The following is a 16,461-nucleotide window of genomic DNA, read 5'->3' as shown; positions in this document are numbered from 1 at the left end:
ACTGTTCCAGCTAGACAGTAGCCGGTGACGTCAGGCCATGGCCCGGCCTCTCCACCACATTAAAGAGCCACTTGTTCAGCCAGTGTGTGGTCTGGCCCTCAGGAATGATAGAGGGATAGGGAGGTGTGGTGTGGGGGGCTGGGGGAGGAGGAGGGGGGGGAACAAATTAGCTTTCTTGACCTTGGCCCAAGTTTTCCTTCCTCCATCCGCCCCCCCCCCCGCCCCCCTCCTCTGCCCGTCCTTCATCTGTGCACTTCAAAGGTCAGCTGGCTGACAGGACGCCCTCTGTTCCCTCTCACCGGCAGACGCGGTCGGAGGAGCGGCTCGCAGCGGCCCCGTGGCTCGCGTCACGAGCGGACGCGGTGTCGGAGACCGCGGAGAACACCAGCGTGGACTGTCACGGATCTTATGCGAAAGGGTGCGTGGCCTGGTGGGCCTCGTCGCGGCTCTTGTGTTCAGCAGACGTTCAGGAAGTCCCTGTCGTTAAGAACGTGAACACGTTGTCCCCAAAGGGCCCTGACCGCAAGACCCGCCCCCTCGGCCTTTCTACCCACTGCCCAGGTCACCACTGCGGCCACAGACCAAAGTTAATTTTGCGAGTTGTTAATTGGTTTAAAACAAGAGAAATTAGATTTTCACTGTCACTGGGGCACCTCTGAAAAAGCTAAAATGGGAGACCTTTGGCCAGTGCCATGAAAAGAGCCCATTCAATGATAAATATTGGATTGTAACACCAACAGACAAATCTAATTCTCCCAGTGCGTACACAGGCACGTCCTCATGCGCACACCTTCTGCCCTGAAGCACGGGTAATATGAAGTATCCAGGGGACAAGAAGCTGCACTATATTAATGCTCATAGTCCTCATTGATCCATGAGGACTCTTTAATCTTCCGGGCGACTCTCTCGTGCCGCACGCGTGGTAATGGGAGATACAGTACATCAATATCGCGGCTAAGTACTTATATTTTCTTTGCGGTGAGTTGCGGGGGCGGGTACTTCATCTGTTTCTGCATCGATTCCAAAGAGCGGTTCAGTGTTCTGCGCGACACGGTGAGGCCGCATCTCACACGCGGGCATCCTAGTCACACGCATTCCCGATAACCATAATCGATGGGGAGGGGGGGTTGTATCTCCACACACACACACACACACACACGCTCACGCAAGGGGAGAAGGGCTGTCATAGTTAACGTTGTAATTGCTCGCAGAAAACCTGCACAGCTTGGCCTGCGACCGACTGGGAAAAGACTAGGGTCATGTGACCGTAAGCATGGCACCCTGCCATTCTAGAATATCCATCATTTTAAAAGAATGCATCAATCTTTTGGATAAGTGCCTTGTTGTGTCATCCTTTCCCCCCCCCCCCCGTTTTTAAGCATGCATAGTAAATGCCTGTGCAATGTACTGAAACATGACCTAAACTCGAGGCATTACCTAAAATAAACTTAAATCTAGTTAGATGCAATGTTCAATTAAATAAGAAGGCAAGGAAATAGTCTGTGAATAGTCCGGTCCCAGCCAAGGACAATGCTTTTGTTTTAGCGCTTCTGCTTATTCAACCCCAACCACGGAAGTGAAACAAGCACACGACCACCACGCTAACCACAAGAGTGACTTGCCAAAGTTGAAAGTTTTCCGAGCACTCCTTACTGAAATGTTTACAAAACAAGATGCAAAGCTTGCGGTCCTAATGCTCTCGAATGATCCTATGTTGATTTGAATGCCCTTAGTTGTGTTTGTGTGAGTTGAGGGAAGAGTTGGTCGGAACAATCACACGGGTCAGTGGCATGGCTGTTCCCACGCACAAACTTACAACACCAGAAACTCTGGCGTTCTGACCGACCAGCAGCTGCAAACCCTGTACGAAGTATACACGTCATGAATCGTACGCTTCTCAAACGAACCGATATCGGTAGCCACTGCGCTGAAAGACACAAACTGATACAGAAATAGCAAACGCTAGTGAGTCATAGGAAGTTACAGGAACCCAGCGGCGGCTATTCTGAACCTATTCCTAGACTGTCTGCGTAGAACCCTCCTCTCTCTCTCTCTCTCTCTCTCTCTCTCTCTCTCTCTCTCTCTCTCTCTCTCTCTCTCTCTCTCTCTCTCTCTCTCTCTCTCTCTCTCTCTCTCTCTCTCTCTCTCTCTCTCTGAAGATCACAAGGCCACAGAGCCAGCTCAGCTGCCCCCTTGACAACAGGAAGAGAAAGTGCTAGCAGACAGTGTTGCACCCCCCCCCCCCCCCCCCCCCCCGCATGCCCTAAGCACCACCCCTCTCCCCCTGCTAGCACTGCCATTGCAGGGTTCTTCAGATCCTCCTGATGGGGAGGCGTAGGGCATGACCCTGGCACAGAGCCGCAGACCAACATTCGTACCATTCGAAACAGGAGATTCCTGTAAACATGAGCGTCCCGTCATGAACTCCTGATGAGGTGCACTGCGTCGGAGCTGCGTGCGGACAAAAGTCAGGAGTTATCTGTCTCCAGCGTTCTTATTTTGGGAAGCACTTTGGAGCGACACTGAGATAAAGAGTGGTGAAGTCTTGCAGCGACTGCATCCACGTGCGGTTCGGTCAAAGCTCCCCTCCCCTGACCCCGCCCATGGGGGAGGATGCGTGTGAGTAAATAAATCAACCGCCATGTTCTCCTCGGGTTACAAAGAGGAAAGTGTACAGTCGCACAAACTGATGAGTAACATCTCCCCCCCCAACCAATACTCCCTCCCTCCCTTCCCTCCCCCACCCCCCCCACAATACGGATCCTCAGTGTGAGCCGTCCACAGTCTTACAAACTTCTAAGACGAGTTGAAAAACAAAACTACGAAGACATATGAAGACCGAGTACGTGAATCGAGGGGTAAAGTCGTGGAAGATTTGGGCTTGTACGCCAAAATATCTATTTATTATACTCGGTACATGGCTACATTTGGAGAGATGAACCCTTCTGACCCTGAAACGCCACAAATACGAACACCGCTTTCCGAATATGGTCCTATTACACTTCTAACCCTCCGTTTAAACTTGGCAACATAAACATTAGTTTAATAATAAAGTTAGTTTATATCCTTTTGTCGATCCAAGCTGAGACCGGCCGTAAAAGCGTAAAATCCTGATTGTGAACTCAGTGTTGCTTTTGGGAGCCTTATTTCTTTAAAAGCTTAATGAGCTGTGCCTGGAAATGTCTTGGCTTAAGGAGACACTATGGGTTATTTAGTTTGATGTTATGTTCCCTTTGTGGTGGACATCGAGGGAAGCGGAGAAGCGAAGGCTCCCGTGAGGTTTGGGGACAACTGAAACAGATGCTAAAGTGGGAAAAAATGAAATAAAAGGAGCAGACATTTTTTGGGGGAGTGCTAAAGAAACCGCAATCAAAATACAGAGATAGCAGCTCTAAATGAATCACCTTGAGATTGCATTGTGCATTGCGATTTCAGGGGTGCTGAGTTACAGTTACTGAGATATCTTTCATCAGACTGTCACTGAGTTCCTCTCGTACAATGGAGATATACTGAGATCTCTCTGTCCCTCATTTGATTTCTGCCTTTCTCCTCTGTTTCACGCTCACACTATTGGCCTGTCTGTCTGCCTGTCTCCCTCTCTCTCTCTCTCTCTCTCTCTCTCTCTCTCTCTCTCTCTCTCTCTCTCTCTCTCTCTCTCTCACACACACACACACATACCATATAAGCTCACCCTGTCACACACTCCTTTACACACTTCAACAACAAAAAAAGGAAATTTTAACATACAATTGTGGAACAATTTATTTAATATCTTGATTGTCCAAAAGCAATAAATGTAAAAAACAAAAAACAAAGTCTATTTCAGACAGAAGAAAACCATTACTTGTTCTATTAATTGCATTTCTATGGGGCAAAGGTGATAATTAATTTAGCTGAGGGATACACAGATAAACACTTACAAGCATACATATTCATACAAGTTCAATAGTCTCTTATTGCCTTCAGTCCTAAAATAATTTGTTTTGAACATGGGGACTATTACGGTACCGTCCACAACTTTTCCATGAAATATAATTTCCTCCCTCACCCCCCCCCCCCACCCTCCTCTCTCATTTTCATTGAAGGTTGAAATAAATGGTCACATCCGTCAAAAACCGACGCCTTGAACGCTATTTCAAATTGAAAGAGGTATTCCAGTGAGGATGAAGTCACAAAAATTAATTTAGCACATCTCATTTTAATGCGTTTCATTTAAATTAATACACAAGATACCACACAGCGTCATTTCAAAAGTGTCTCTTTAGATATAAAAGCCATGGGCAGCAGAAAACCAATGACGATTTGATCCAGTGACCCCCCCCCCCCCCCCCCCCCGCACCACCACCCCCTAAAGTGCTGCGGCAGTGTGCCTCCTCCCATTCTCCCACCCCCCCTGGCTCCTCCATTGTTAGGCGGGCGCGTGATTGGCTGGAGCAGCCAGGGCCGGGGCAGGCATCATCGGGAACCACGGACGACAGGAAGCAATAAGCTGGAGAATAGCAGCAATCTGAGGGAAAGTTCTCCACTCGCCAGCGCTCCCTAACTCTCTGTCTTCTTATCCTGAGCAGAAAATACAAAAATCAATACCGGCTCACAGGGCTTGATAAAAGCTGGACAGGGAGAAGGCCTTGCTGGATATAGTAAATTAAAGTGATCAAAATTTTCCAGTCGACTCAGCCCAGGGCCTACATAAACTAACAACCCTGTCTCCCCAACTGTCCGTCATCCCCTTCCACCCGTTATCTCCCCTCTCTCCCATTCCTTTATTTCAATCTTTTCTCACTCTTTCGCCATCTTTTTGGATTTTCTTTCCTTTCTCTCGCGCTGCGTTTCAATTGTATTGAGTCCCATTTTGACTGTCCGACAATTCACATCGACAGGGACTGTTAATGAATTGAGGCGAGGCACCGACACGGACACACACACGCACACACACACCTCAGTATCGGTTTCGGTCAAGTGTTTGTGTGTGAGGAGCTGTGGGATTAAAACCAAACCATTACCTGCCCTCTTCCTATGAATATGTTTGACTCCTCTGACCTTGCCCCACACGGACAGTCTCCCAAACCCGCCTGGCTCTCAGGGTTATAGATCGTATGGCATTCAACCTTTCCAGAGGCACAGGCATCCCCATCTCTTCTGATGGAATAGACGCGGTCCACTTAGGTCCGAAAACCGCACTGGTGACTCACAGGGACCCAGGATCTGTTTACTGAGGACTGCCGAGGAAGGAGCCTCGGCCACAGACAGTCTAGAAGACCTGCATACCAGTACTCTGTCTACATCCCTCCACGCCCCTTTCACATTCCTACCAGTTACATTACTACAGTGATATCATGACTTACTATCGCCTTGTGGGTGACAGAGGTGCCGTGACCCGCAGGGTTGTGGGTGAGCGCGTAAAAGCAAGTATCATAACATGAAGGGTGCTCTTCCCCCGGTAAACACGGTAATATACTTACAGGGCCATCCTGACCTGGCATTAGGTGTCTGACGATATGAGATTACTCAATTACAGTTAAGCCGAGTTCAGCTGCCTCCTCTTGGAGCTCAGACGTTGGTAGCGGGCCCACAGTATGGCCCAGTAGGACAGACCTCACGGTAAGAAGCTGGATTAATCAGGATCGGGCCTGTCGGCCATCGACTCTGTATCAGAAAGTTTATGAGAAGGCACATGCCTCTCTCTCGATCTCTCTCTCAGTGTGGCTTTAATCATTAATCCCCCCAAAAAATTGGGTTATCAAATTAAATAAATACAATGTCGATGTATACATTACATGTGGCTTTAATGTATTATGTAAATGAAAAAACAGCAATGAACTTTTTTACATTTGGGATACTTATCAAAGTTTGGGCTCAACAATGACAAGCTAAAATATATTCCACGAGTCTGACTGCCTCCCCACCAATGCTTTTTCTTCTTTCTTTCTTTCTCTCTCATTCTCTCTTTCATTCTATCTTTATACATTTCCACATGCTAAAATTCCTAAGCTGTCCTCAGGGCTAATATGATAAACAAGTTTATCAACTCTGATGCAGTCATCATGCATTTATGGTCAGCCATTTCTCTGTTTCTTCTTGTAATCTATTTAAACATTCTTAGTCCTTTAGAATGATTTCCTCTACAGAATTTGTGGCAAGAGACCACTTCCTCTAATTCTCCATTGTTGGTGCAATGACCATAGTGTGTGTGTGTGTGTGTGTGTGTGTGTTTCTGTGCATGCTCAGCATGTCTGTGTGGCAATCTAAGTTCAACATGCATGTGTTCAGTATGTGTGTGTTTACAGTATATGTGTGTCTGTGTGTTCAGAGAGTGCATGTGTGCTTGTGATATGGTTGCAGTCACAAGCCACAGCCTGGTCATCTGAAATCCATCAGGAGACAACAGACGGCCCTGAGAGGCTTGATAATGATCAGTCCTCTTCCTGGGCCTGTCTGCCCAGAGAGAAGGAGCCTTCCTGGGCCTGTCTGCCCAGAGAGAAGGAGCCTTCCTGGGCCTGTCTGCCCAGAGAGAAGGAGCCTTCCTGGGCCTGTCTGCCCAGAGAGAAGGAGCCTCCCTGGGCCTGTCTGCCCAGAGAGAAGGAGCCTCCCTGGGCCTGTCTGCCCAGAGAGAAGGAGCCTCCCTGGGCCTGTCTGCCCAGAGAGAAGGAGCCTCCCTGGGCCTGTCTGCCCAGAGAGAAGGAGCCTCCATGGGCCTGTCTGCCCAGAGAGAAGGAGCCTCCCTGGGCCTGTCTGCCCAGAGAGAAGGAGCCTCCCTGGGCCTGTCTGCCCAGAGAGAAGGAGCCTCCCTGGGCCTGTCTGCCCAGAGAGAAGGAGCCTCCATGGGCCTGTCTGCCCAGAGAGAAGGAGCCTCCCTGGGCCTGTCTGCCCAGAGAGAAGGAGCCTCCCTGGGCCTGTCTGCCCAGAGAGAAGGAGCCTCCATGGGCCTGTCTGCCCAGAGAGAAGGAGCCTCCCTGGGCCTGTCTGCCCAGAGAGAAGGAGCCTCCATGGGCCTGTCTGCCCAGAGAGAAGGAGCCTCCCTGGGCCTGTCTGCCCAGAGAGAAGGAGCCTCCATGGGCCTGTGGACTCAGAATGAAGGTCCTGATATAATTGATTTGCTCACATTACCAATGTATTTATTTCAAATCAAAACTACCTGTCATGGTACTAAATTGTAGGATGCCACAACATACCTCATTCTATATTTATCTGTTCTAATCTCTTTAGAAAGCACAAGGGTTCTAATTACAAATTCCACTCTTGGAAATCCAATTGAAAAACAGTTGGCAGACCAATGTTTAAGTAGCGATTTAAACGTTAAAACCTTTACAAAAGATTACAGAGAAGCCTGTGCAGAGTTCTCTCATTGCAATGACTAAGTGTAAGGCTCTGAAACTATTTATTTAAGTGTTCCTGTCGTGTAACAGTAAATTAATAGCTTGACTGTATGCGGTAAGTAGTTGGAGAAATAAACTGCAATTAATTCAGATCCGTCTCCTGCAGTAAACCTGTATGCACCAAGCATGATGCACACACAGACCAAATATATTCAAGGTTGTTTTGTGCAGTTGATCATTAACTGGTTTCAGTTTTAGCTGTGATTAAGGTTCTGGGAAACGGGTGTGTGTGCGTGTGTTTGTGTTCGTTTTTTTTCTCACCCTTACCCAGCATGCTCAGCGGACATGGACGTCCACGTAGCACCCGCTGACATTGCCTGTCCCTATACACCCACACGCAGACACACACACATGCACTTTGTTTCTCAGGACCTTAATCACAGCTAACCAACTAACTGATCAATGACAGATATGAGCAACAACCGGAGAATGCTAACATGGCCCAGTTGCTTTTTATCTATGGTTTTATGTTCTCCGTCTATTTTTATCAGCGCTAATATTTCTCTCTCGTCCTACAGGCACCGAGCCCTGTCCGAGTATTCATTAAAATCTAAATACTAAATATTGATTGATACGTTATCAGTGCATAGCAGTTGGTCTGTGGGCTATTGATCCAGCCTGTGATTTATTATCATATTTAAGAAAAATCATTTTGTGTGATTATCTGAGTTAATGGCTTTTTAGTGAGGGTTGTTATTCTTTTTGGGTATTGTGTTTGTTATAGGGAAGGTGGACCAGATTTCTCAATCGTAGTTCGAGATCACCGATATCCTTTGGTGGCTATCTCCCTCCCTCCCTCTCTCCCCTCCCCTCCCTCCTGCCCTTCTTCCTCCTCTCCTCTCTTCTCCTCACGAGTCTCACTGTGGGAGGAATCCAGCCTGTGTCGTTAGGAATAATGGCTGCTTGGCTCACCTCTTTAATCACTACAAAGATTAGCAGATGGTATGAGAGCAGTTATTAGCAAAACATCTTGCGCTCATCAAATCAATAAGTTGATTTGTAATCAGGGCCGTCGTTGCCGGGTCCCTTTTCTGGGATGGATCCTGGCAATCAGAGTCTACGGTGGAATAATCACCCACTCAACAGAAGAGGTGTTCTTTTGTCTGGCAGGCCTACAGCCCACCACAACATGGAGAAACACACTACCTTGCACAGAGACACTCAAACAGTGTTTAGTGTATTTAATTTGATGTATTTGCTACCAGTATCGGTATAATGTCTCACATAACTACTGTCACTTTGTGAATATTTGTTATTTGGAGAGTGAGAATGTTTTTAGGGCATGTTGGACCTTTTTAAAAGGTCAGACTGGGGAATGGATGTGTATCGAAGAGTTTGAGTAAGAAAGATAGGGAGAGAGTGAAGGAGATGAGGACAGGAAAGAAGAGAGAATTAGATAGTGAGTGAGAAATCGAGCGTTAAAGGGAGAGAGCATGAGAGAGAGAGAGAGAGAGAGAGAGAGAAAGTGACAGAGAGAAAGATAGAGAAACTGCAGACCTGCAGAAGCAGACAAGAAGTGTTTCATTGAAAGTCTCCTGACACAGAGCTGCTATGTCTAACCCCAGCCACCTCACGTCAGTCTCGTCATTTTAATAAGCCCCATGATTCATATCCACCACATTGTTCTACTGAGCCCATCTCTTTATCATGGTAATGTCTCCTTCTGGTTTTCACACACAGTCTGATCCTGCCCAGCCTGTTACAGATCCTGTTTGTTAGATCGTTTTTTTTTTTTTTTTGTTATTGTTGCTTGGTGCAGACGTGAATTCAGACTCATAAAAAAAGACAAAAAAAAGAAAAAGATATTTGCAGTCATTTCCATACAAGAACAAAAAAATCTTTGTGAAAAGACGTGGTTTTGTTCTCACTGTTGAAATTCTGAATACTGCAGCATTTTGCTTTTGTACCGTATTATTATTCCCAATAATTATATTTTGTCTCGTGTCTCCAGCTTGAATGGAGTAAAACTACTTTATTTGGTGCAGGGTTTTTTTTCGCTCTCTTTTCATAGGAGAGGTGTATGCAAATCATAAATGGCTCCACTTACAAACCACTTCTGTCAATTCTCAATTTTATAAATCACCTCATGTACAAGGATTAGCAGTTAAGAATACTCCATACACTTCTTCCGTGAATTGCGTTTCCTTTGCCCGAACAACAGTATTTTTACTGGCAGCTGCTTTTCAGACTTTATCATTCGTTCACATTGAGGGGGTATCGGCTTCTGGTACTTTCTAGCGCCCGCCTCAGAGGGAGCTCAGGCCCGCTGGGCCCCCGAAGCCCCTCCAACAGGCCTCTGTTGTGATGCTGTAACTCAGCCCCGTGGAACAGAGCGCCGGGTCAGATTGAGTATGGCAGATAAGGTCATGTGGACTCAAAGGAAACGGTCATTGGAGGAGAGATTGCGGGAACACACATTTTCCACCTTAACAGATTAGTGTATTCATTAAAGGACATGAACGGACGACTCATGTTTAAGGAATCCATGAGAACAATCTCCTTTTTTTTCTTTCTCGTCAGCCTTCCCTCCCCCTTTTTACTCTCACAAACACACACGTGGTTGCACAAACACACACACACATGTAAAAGCGATGACAGTTGAGTTTCACCTCTTCTAAACCATAACATTTCATATTTTGGGGTGTGATATTCACGTTCATACAGTTGGGCTTGACCGATCTCCCCCCCCCCCCACCCCCCTCCGCCCCCCCAGCTCCTTTAGACCTCCCTCAGATATGCACTCAGCAGGATTAAGCAGGCCGAACGCTGCCAGAACAATGACAGTTTGAGGTAACTGATGCTGTTTAAAAATTCAGAGGCCTCTATTGAATTGGCAACATAGCCCACATACCACTGTTCTAGAGAGCATCGTCCCCCCACCCCCCTCCCAGAAAGACACTGCTGTGTCCGAGAGACACAGACAGAGTGGTAGACAGACAGACAGACAGACAGACAGACAGACAGACAGACAGACAGACAGGTAGGTAGGTAGGAAGATAGGTAGGTAGATAGATAGATAGATAGATAGATAGGTAGGCAAGCAGACAGGCAGACTCTCCAGAATGAAGAAATTACAAATAAATACATGAAATGCATGCTAATGACATACCAAATATATATGTTTGTAAATCCCCCCAGAACTTTCTGTATATAAACACTTCATCTTCATTGCACACACCTTAAATATGTACACACACAGAAACTCTCTCTTTCTCACTCAGCACACACACACACACGCAGCATCACTTGAGTGGTTAACATCTTTTCAAGGTCAGGCATGACAAGGAATGCCAATGAGATTAAGTGTCATCAGTACAGCTTTAGCCCTGCTCTGCCCATTGTTCTTGTAAATGGCATTAGAGGCACAGCTGACCATGAACTTGTGTCTGCACGAACACCTCATTGGCCTCTCTCTCACTTTCCCTCTCTCTTCACTCCCCCTCTCTCTCCTCTCCTTCTGTCTCTCTCTCTTTCTCTTCTCTTGGCCTCTTTAGTGGCGCTGTCTCTACATCTCCTTGGTTCAGATCCCCTTACACACACACACACACACACATCGTATGCAGTAACAGACACCTACAATCCCCCACCCCCCTCTAGTGTAGAGGGATGTCCCATCTATGGAGTCTGTGATGGGCCCACCACTCAGACCAGAACTGCCTTCTCTCACCCCACAAACCTGGCTCCCGGCAAATACATTATTCTGGCACTCCTAAGTCGAACACTGTGCGTCTGTGTGTGTGTGTGGTGTGTGCGTGCGTGCGTGTGTGTGTGTGTGTGTGTAGAGGGCGGGTGTATTTGAGAAGAGCCATATGGCATGGCTATCTTTCGAAATCACAAGCATAGATCATGGCTCCCCACACACACACTCTCTCGCGCTTTCCCTTGCACACACACTTTTACCCACACTTCTTTATACTCGAAGGAGACGCTCCTGATTTGCTGCCAGGGAAACTCGCTGCCTTATACCAGGCTGAGGCTACATGTAACAGGGGAGTGACAGAGATGCGCAGGTCCTGTAGATGGAGCGAAAGAGTCTCATAAAGAGTTCACTCCAGCCCCAACACTCCACAATACACACTCTGGTCAAACCACCACCCACAGCCATATCCTATGACGAGGCCCAGCAGGTAACATGTGGACCTACAGCACGGAACACAGACCAGTATTGCGTGTTGTCACACACCAACGTGGACAATCCCATTCGACAAAATTATGAAAGTACACAGAGGTTGGTCTCATATCCCTCTCACGGCTCCTCTGACCCCCTCACGTTTGCATCTTAGCCACACAGACACACACACACACACACACACACACACACACACAGTGTTGTCGGAGGCTGCCAGCAGAGACACTCTGCCAGGCTGTCAGCTTGTGTTTGGGCCCTGCCCCTCACAATGAATCCGACACAACGTTCTATACGCAGAGCCATGAACATTCGGAGGTCGCTCCACATGCCAGCTCAAAGTCCAATTACACCCGACCTACTAATTTAATTACAGTAACAGATTAAATTGTTCGATTCAATTCATTTCAATTAGGTTTGATTGGCCGAGTCAGAATAGATTTGATTTATCTCTTGTGAAAGCCACCTATTCCATTCTGAGTTCATTTGGCCTCAGTTGAAACCGCCTGTCATAAAATTCAATAAACATATCTGGTTCATGCACTTATGTCTGATAATGGGATAACAGCTGATAAATGATGGAATTATAGGTACATGGACTGTCTCATTGAGTCCTGAAGGACCTCCCACTTTTCTTGCAGCATGGTCACTGTTAGATGCTACTTGGCTGAGCCCTGGATACAAGCTTCATTACTTATGCACAGGGTGACATTTATGAGTCTGGCAACAGGTGTGTGTGTGTTTGTGTATGCGGGTGAGAGAGAGAGAGAGAGAGAGAGAGAGAGAGAGAGAGAGAGAGAGAGAGAGAGAGAGAGAGAGAGAGAGAGAGAGAGAGAGAGGGAGAGAGAGAGCGAGAGAGAGAGAGAGAGAGTGTGTAAGGGATTTTAATGTTCTAAGTCTGCTTTTAGTCTGAGTATAACAAGCTTAACAGATTTTATGTTCCATGACACAGCCTACATTGACTGGCAGCATACACCACAAAATGAGTCTACCACCTCTGCATTATTTACGCGCAACTATATCCAAGGTTATAGATCATTTCAAGCAGAAAATCCATGCGCAAAGTGTCATAGGTGCGAATAAACGTCTTCACTATCCTGTGCGCTGCTGCTGTCTGGCATTGAATGCAACCGTGACACTGCTAAACTTTCCAGTCCAAATCTAATAAACTTAGTGGTCTGAGAAAACTATTGTGTTATAGCCTACACTGAAATAAATTGTTATCCAAATAACATCACGTTTCCCAAACAAACATTTGCGCGATGACGCATCTCTGTCTCATCAACTACGGCAATTTGATTTCGTCCCTAATCGCTCCCCGCCCCCTCGGCGGTACAATAACAGCGCATCTTTACCTTTAATATCCCATTGTCAGTTTACCGTTGGCCTCCCGTGTATCCTCCCAAGTGGACTTCATGTAGCTCAGGCTACACAGGGCAGAGGGGATCGCTCGAAACAACGCTGGTGGTTACCAGATACAGCCGCCGCATTTTACAGTTAAGGCACTTTAGAATGTGTCTTTTCTTACCTTACGACACAAATCCGGATGGTAAAATAGCGAAACTGTTTTTTTGGGGGGGTTAGTCATTTCCTCCACCCCCCCCCCCCCCCCCACACACACACACACACACCCCATAACACACTAGAGCACTCGCCCTCCAGGAATGAACAGTGTGTCCGGTTAATGTGTTTTCTAACAGCACGCCTATTTGGTTTACATTCTCCGTGACTTTCGCACTGCACACTTGTAGTAGATTAATTAAATGGCCATTCACATTTACATTAAATGCTTAGACTAATTATTTTTCTCCGATTTATTGTTTGTGTTTTTTATTAAATAATTTATTTAGATTATTTTGTTTTATTTCCAGGACTTAAGGATAATATTTGAGCCCGTGAATTAGAGCCAGATGACGGTGATGATGTGTAGAGAAAAGGTGAGGAGGAGAGAGAGGACAATACACAGGGCTATCCGACTGCTGCAGCTCCCAGGTGGGGAAAACAAGAGTTCGCCAGTCTAATACAGATACAGAGCAGTAGCCTACTGCTCTGTTCCCCTGGGTGTGGGTAGAGGAGGGGGGATTGATAAGACGGGGGAGGGGTGACAGGACAGGAAGGGTGCACGCCCCGCGTGCACGCGGCATCAATCAACTCATCACCCGAAATTAATTATTTGCCCATATAAGCCCTCCTCGACAATACTGATCGAATTGTGTCTTCTTTTGTTGCGAGATGTGTGTACAGGATTAAATGGCATTTTGTCTCCTTCCCTCTCCTTTCATCATCAGCGAAATAAAGATTGGAGGTCAGATTGTAAAAGCCCTCTTCTAAAGGCGCGGGGGATCTTCCTTCCACCGGCTTTGTGATGATATTGATGATGATGATGGCCAAGTGGACAGTTTGATTTTTGTGTGGCGAGGTAGTTATAAAGAATCAATATTATATCAAGGGGTAACTTTGGTGATAAAGGACTTTAGCCAGTCTGGCTATTCATCATAAGTCTGTAGCAAGCAGATAGGTCAAAAGAAATTATATTGCTCTAAAGAGTCTGCCTCCTTATCTCTTCGCGCCAGGAGAGAGGAGGACAAGCCGATCGATACAGTAGCCGCGTGTACTCCTTGCAATTATCAATAGCTGATTTTGTCTTCCCGGGGCTGCATCTATTAATACTAGATAATAACTGGCTTCTGGACATAACTTCTAAAGCGGGTGATGGAATAAGAAGAAAAGTTTGCTTTCAGGACGACCTTGCTGTCCAGGAAAACGTCTCTGGCCATCACACTTTGTGGACTCGTGAGAAAAGGCCCAACCCCGAGCGCGTGCAAGGAAAATCACATGCTTTCACTACGGAGAATCACAGTTAGAAATGGAACAGCACGCATTTAAATTTGATGAAGATAAAACACGCATAATGAAATGTTTAAAACAATTCGTTTTTATAAAACAATAAGAGAGACATTAGATATTTTGAATAGGCCTATTAAAGCCAAATAGTCTGCGCAAAGCTCATCCCAGCTTTATTCTAATCCTCCTGCAGTGGATCCCTGTAACTGATAAATTATGCCTGGAATGAAAATATAACAAATGTATCAAATGAAACACATGGTCTTATGTTAGTAAATGTGCTATTGTAAAGATTAGATGCTTTTTATTTTAACAACGTGAAATTACTAACCGAATTGTGCTGGTATAGGACACAGTTTTTATCTACAAAAATATTGAGATGTATAATTATGTCAAACTTGTAAATACCCCTGCTATACCCGGCTGAACCTATGTCTGTATCGTGGTATTTTTAAAGGTTAAACAATACAAAAACAAATGCACATTGTTGAATGTTTAACAATTGCCTATATATCATAAACTGAATGGATTTCACTTTCAATTTATTTTAGCCTAAATTAGAAAATGCAAGTGAGCATCCAATGAATATGTAAACACAGGTGTTTGTCAGCCCTCCTCTTCTTTCCCCTCCTCCTCACCGCGTGGTCCCAGTCTTGCTGTGGGTACAGGTTTAATGTAAATCACAATTTGCAAGCCTGCAAGCAAACCATGTTAACGTCAAATGAAGACGTGCAGAAACAAACTCGAATTTGTATGTCCAACACGGAAGTGTTTGCGTTGGAGCAAGTCCAAGACCAAACTGTTGGAAACTGAAAATGCATCAAAACATACAAACACGTTTAAACATGAAATAGTCAAATAGCCAGACAAGCCTGTACTTCATTGCTGTGTTTAGCCGAGAGGGTGACAGACTGAACATCATTTGGCTATCACTTTGAAGATAAAAATATGTAACCACTAGTAGGCCTATCCTTTAAATAACTTGCGTTACAAAATGACTTGTTTATAAAATGACAAAATGGCAATGTCTAAATAAAATATGTTGACTGTGGAAAACGCATTAACCAAGCACAATGAATCTATAAGTAAAAGGCAATTGGGCTGCACTGTTCAACTGAAATATGCTGATGCATCTTTTGCGCATAAACGCAATTAGATCAATCCCATAATTGTGGTTTGGAAACTTATGCAATGATATCAAATATTTAGTTCGGATTCCTTAGTCTTCAGTGTAGCAGATTATTTGACTGAACAGTAACGGTGTGGTACATCCTAGTGGCCGGTCAACGCAATGGGCTGAACCTCTGTCGGGTTTAACTCTGACACACGGCGCAGTCCCCACACACGGAGCTCTACCGAGGGCAACACTGGGCACGCCAATCCTCCAGAGCACTGCGCCGGTCACAAATTACACAAGGAACCGAGACAGAACTTCCATACTTCACCTAAAACACGCAAGAAAGTGGCTGAAGACTTAATTGGAGAGAATTCATTGTGTTTTGGTTTTGCCGATCAACAATACGAGTGACAGAAGGGACTTTTGGAGAGCGGCTTCAAGTGAAACGCGCTGCCGGGAGCAAAGCACCGCAAGGAGAACGCACGAACCTGCTCCAGACTCTGTGGCCAAGCCGACACAGTTATGTGTTAATTAAATAAAATACTGATGAAATGTGTCAAAGCGAGGATGGACTATTTCATGCTCAACATCAACATCGGGTACCTTATCTTGGAAGACGTAGCCTTCAACAAAGTTCTAGAGACAGCGCTTTTTACTGAGTTTCAACCCGAACTTTCAAAATTCAGTTTGCCAGCAGGATTGGATCATTCATCGACATAAGGACCATCTTTTTGACATTCTCAAAAACTTTATTTGATCCATCCGCACTTTTGCCCTTTGCAAGACCAACGTAAAGAAGCTCATTAGAAAGAATATGTTAGTTACTAGAGAGTACTAAGACGACAACACCTCCAAGACCATAGAACACCCCAGAACTCCACAACTTGAACAAGACGATTGAGCCATAAGATAATAGAAGTTCACGGAAGATAGAGACCGCTGAAGAAAACTTGTCCTTGTTTAAACCTACCACAAGTTCACAACCCCGTGTGGGAAAT

Source organism: Osmerus mordax, chromosome 6 (assembly GCF_038355195.1).
Source record: "Osmerus mordax isolate fOsmMor3 chromosome 6, fOsmMor3.pri, whole genome shotgun sequence".
Lineage (NCBI taxonomy): Eukaryota > Metazoa > Chordata > Actinopteri > Osmeriformes > Osmeridae > Osmerus > Osmerus mordax.
This window is presented reverse-complemented; position numbering follows the sequence as displayed.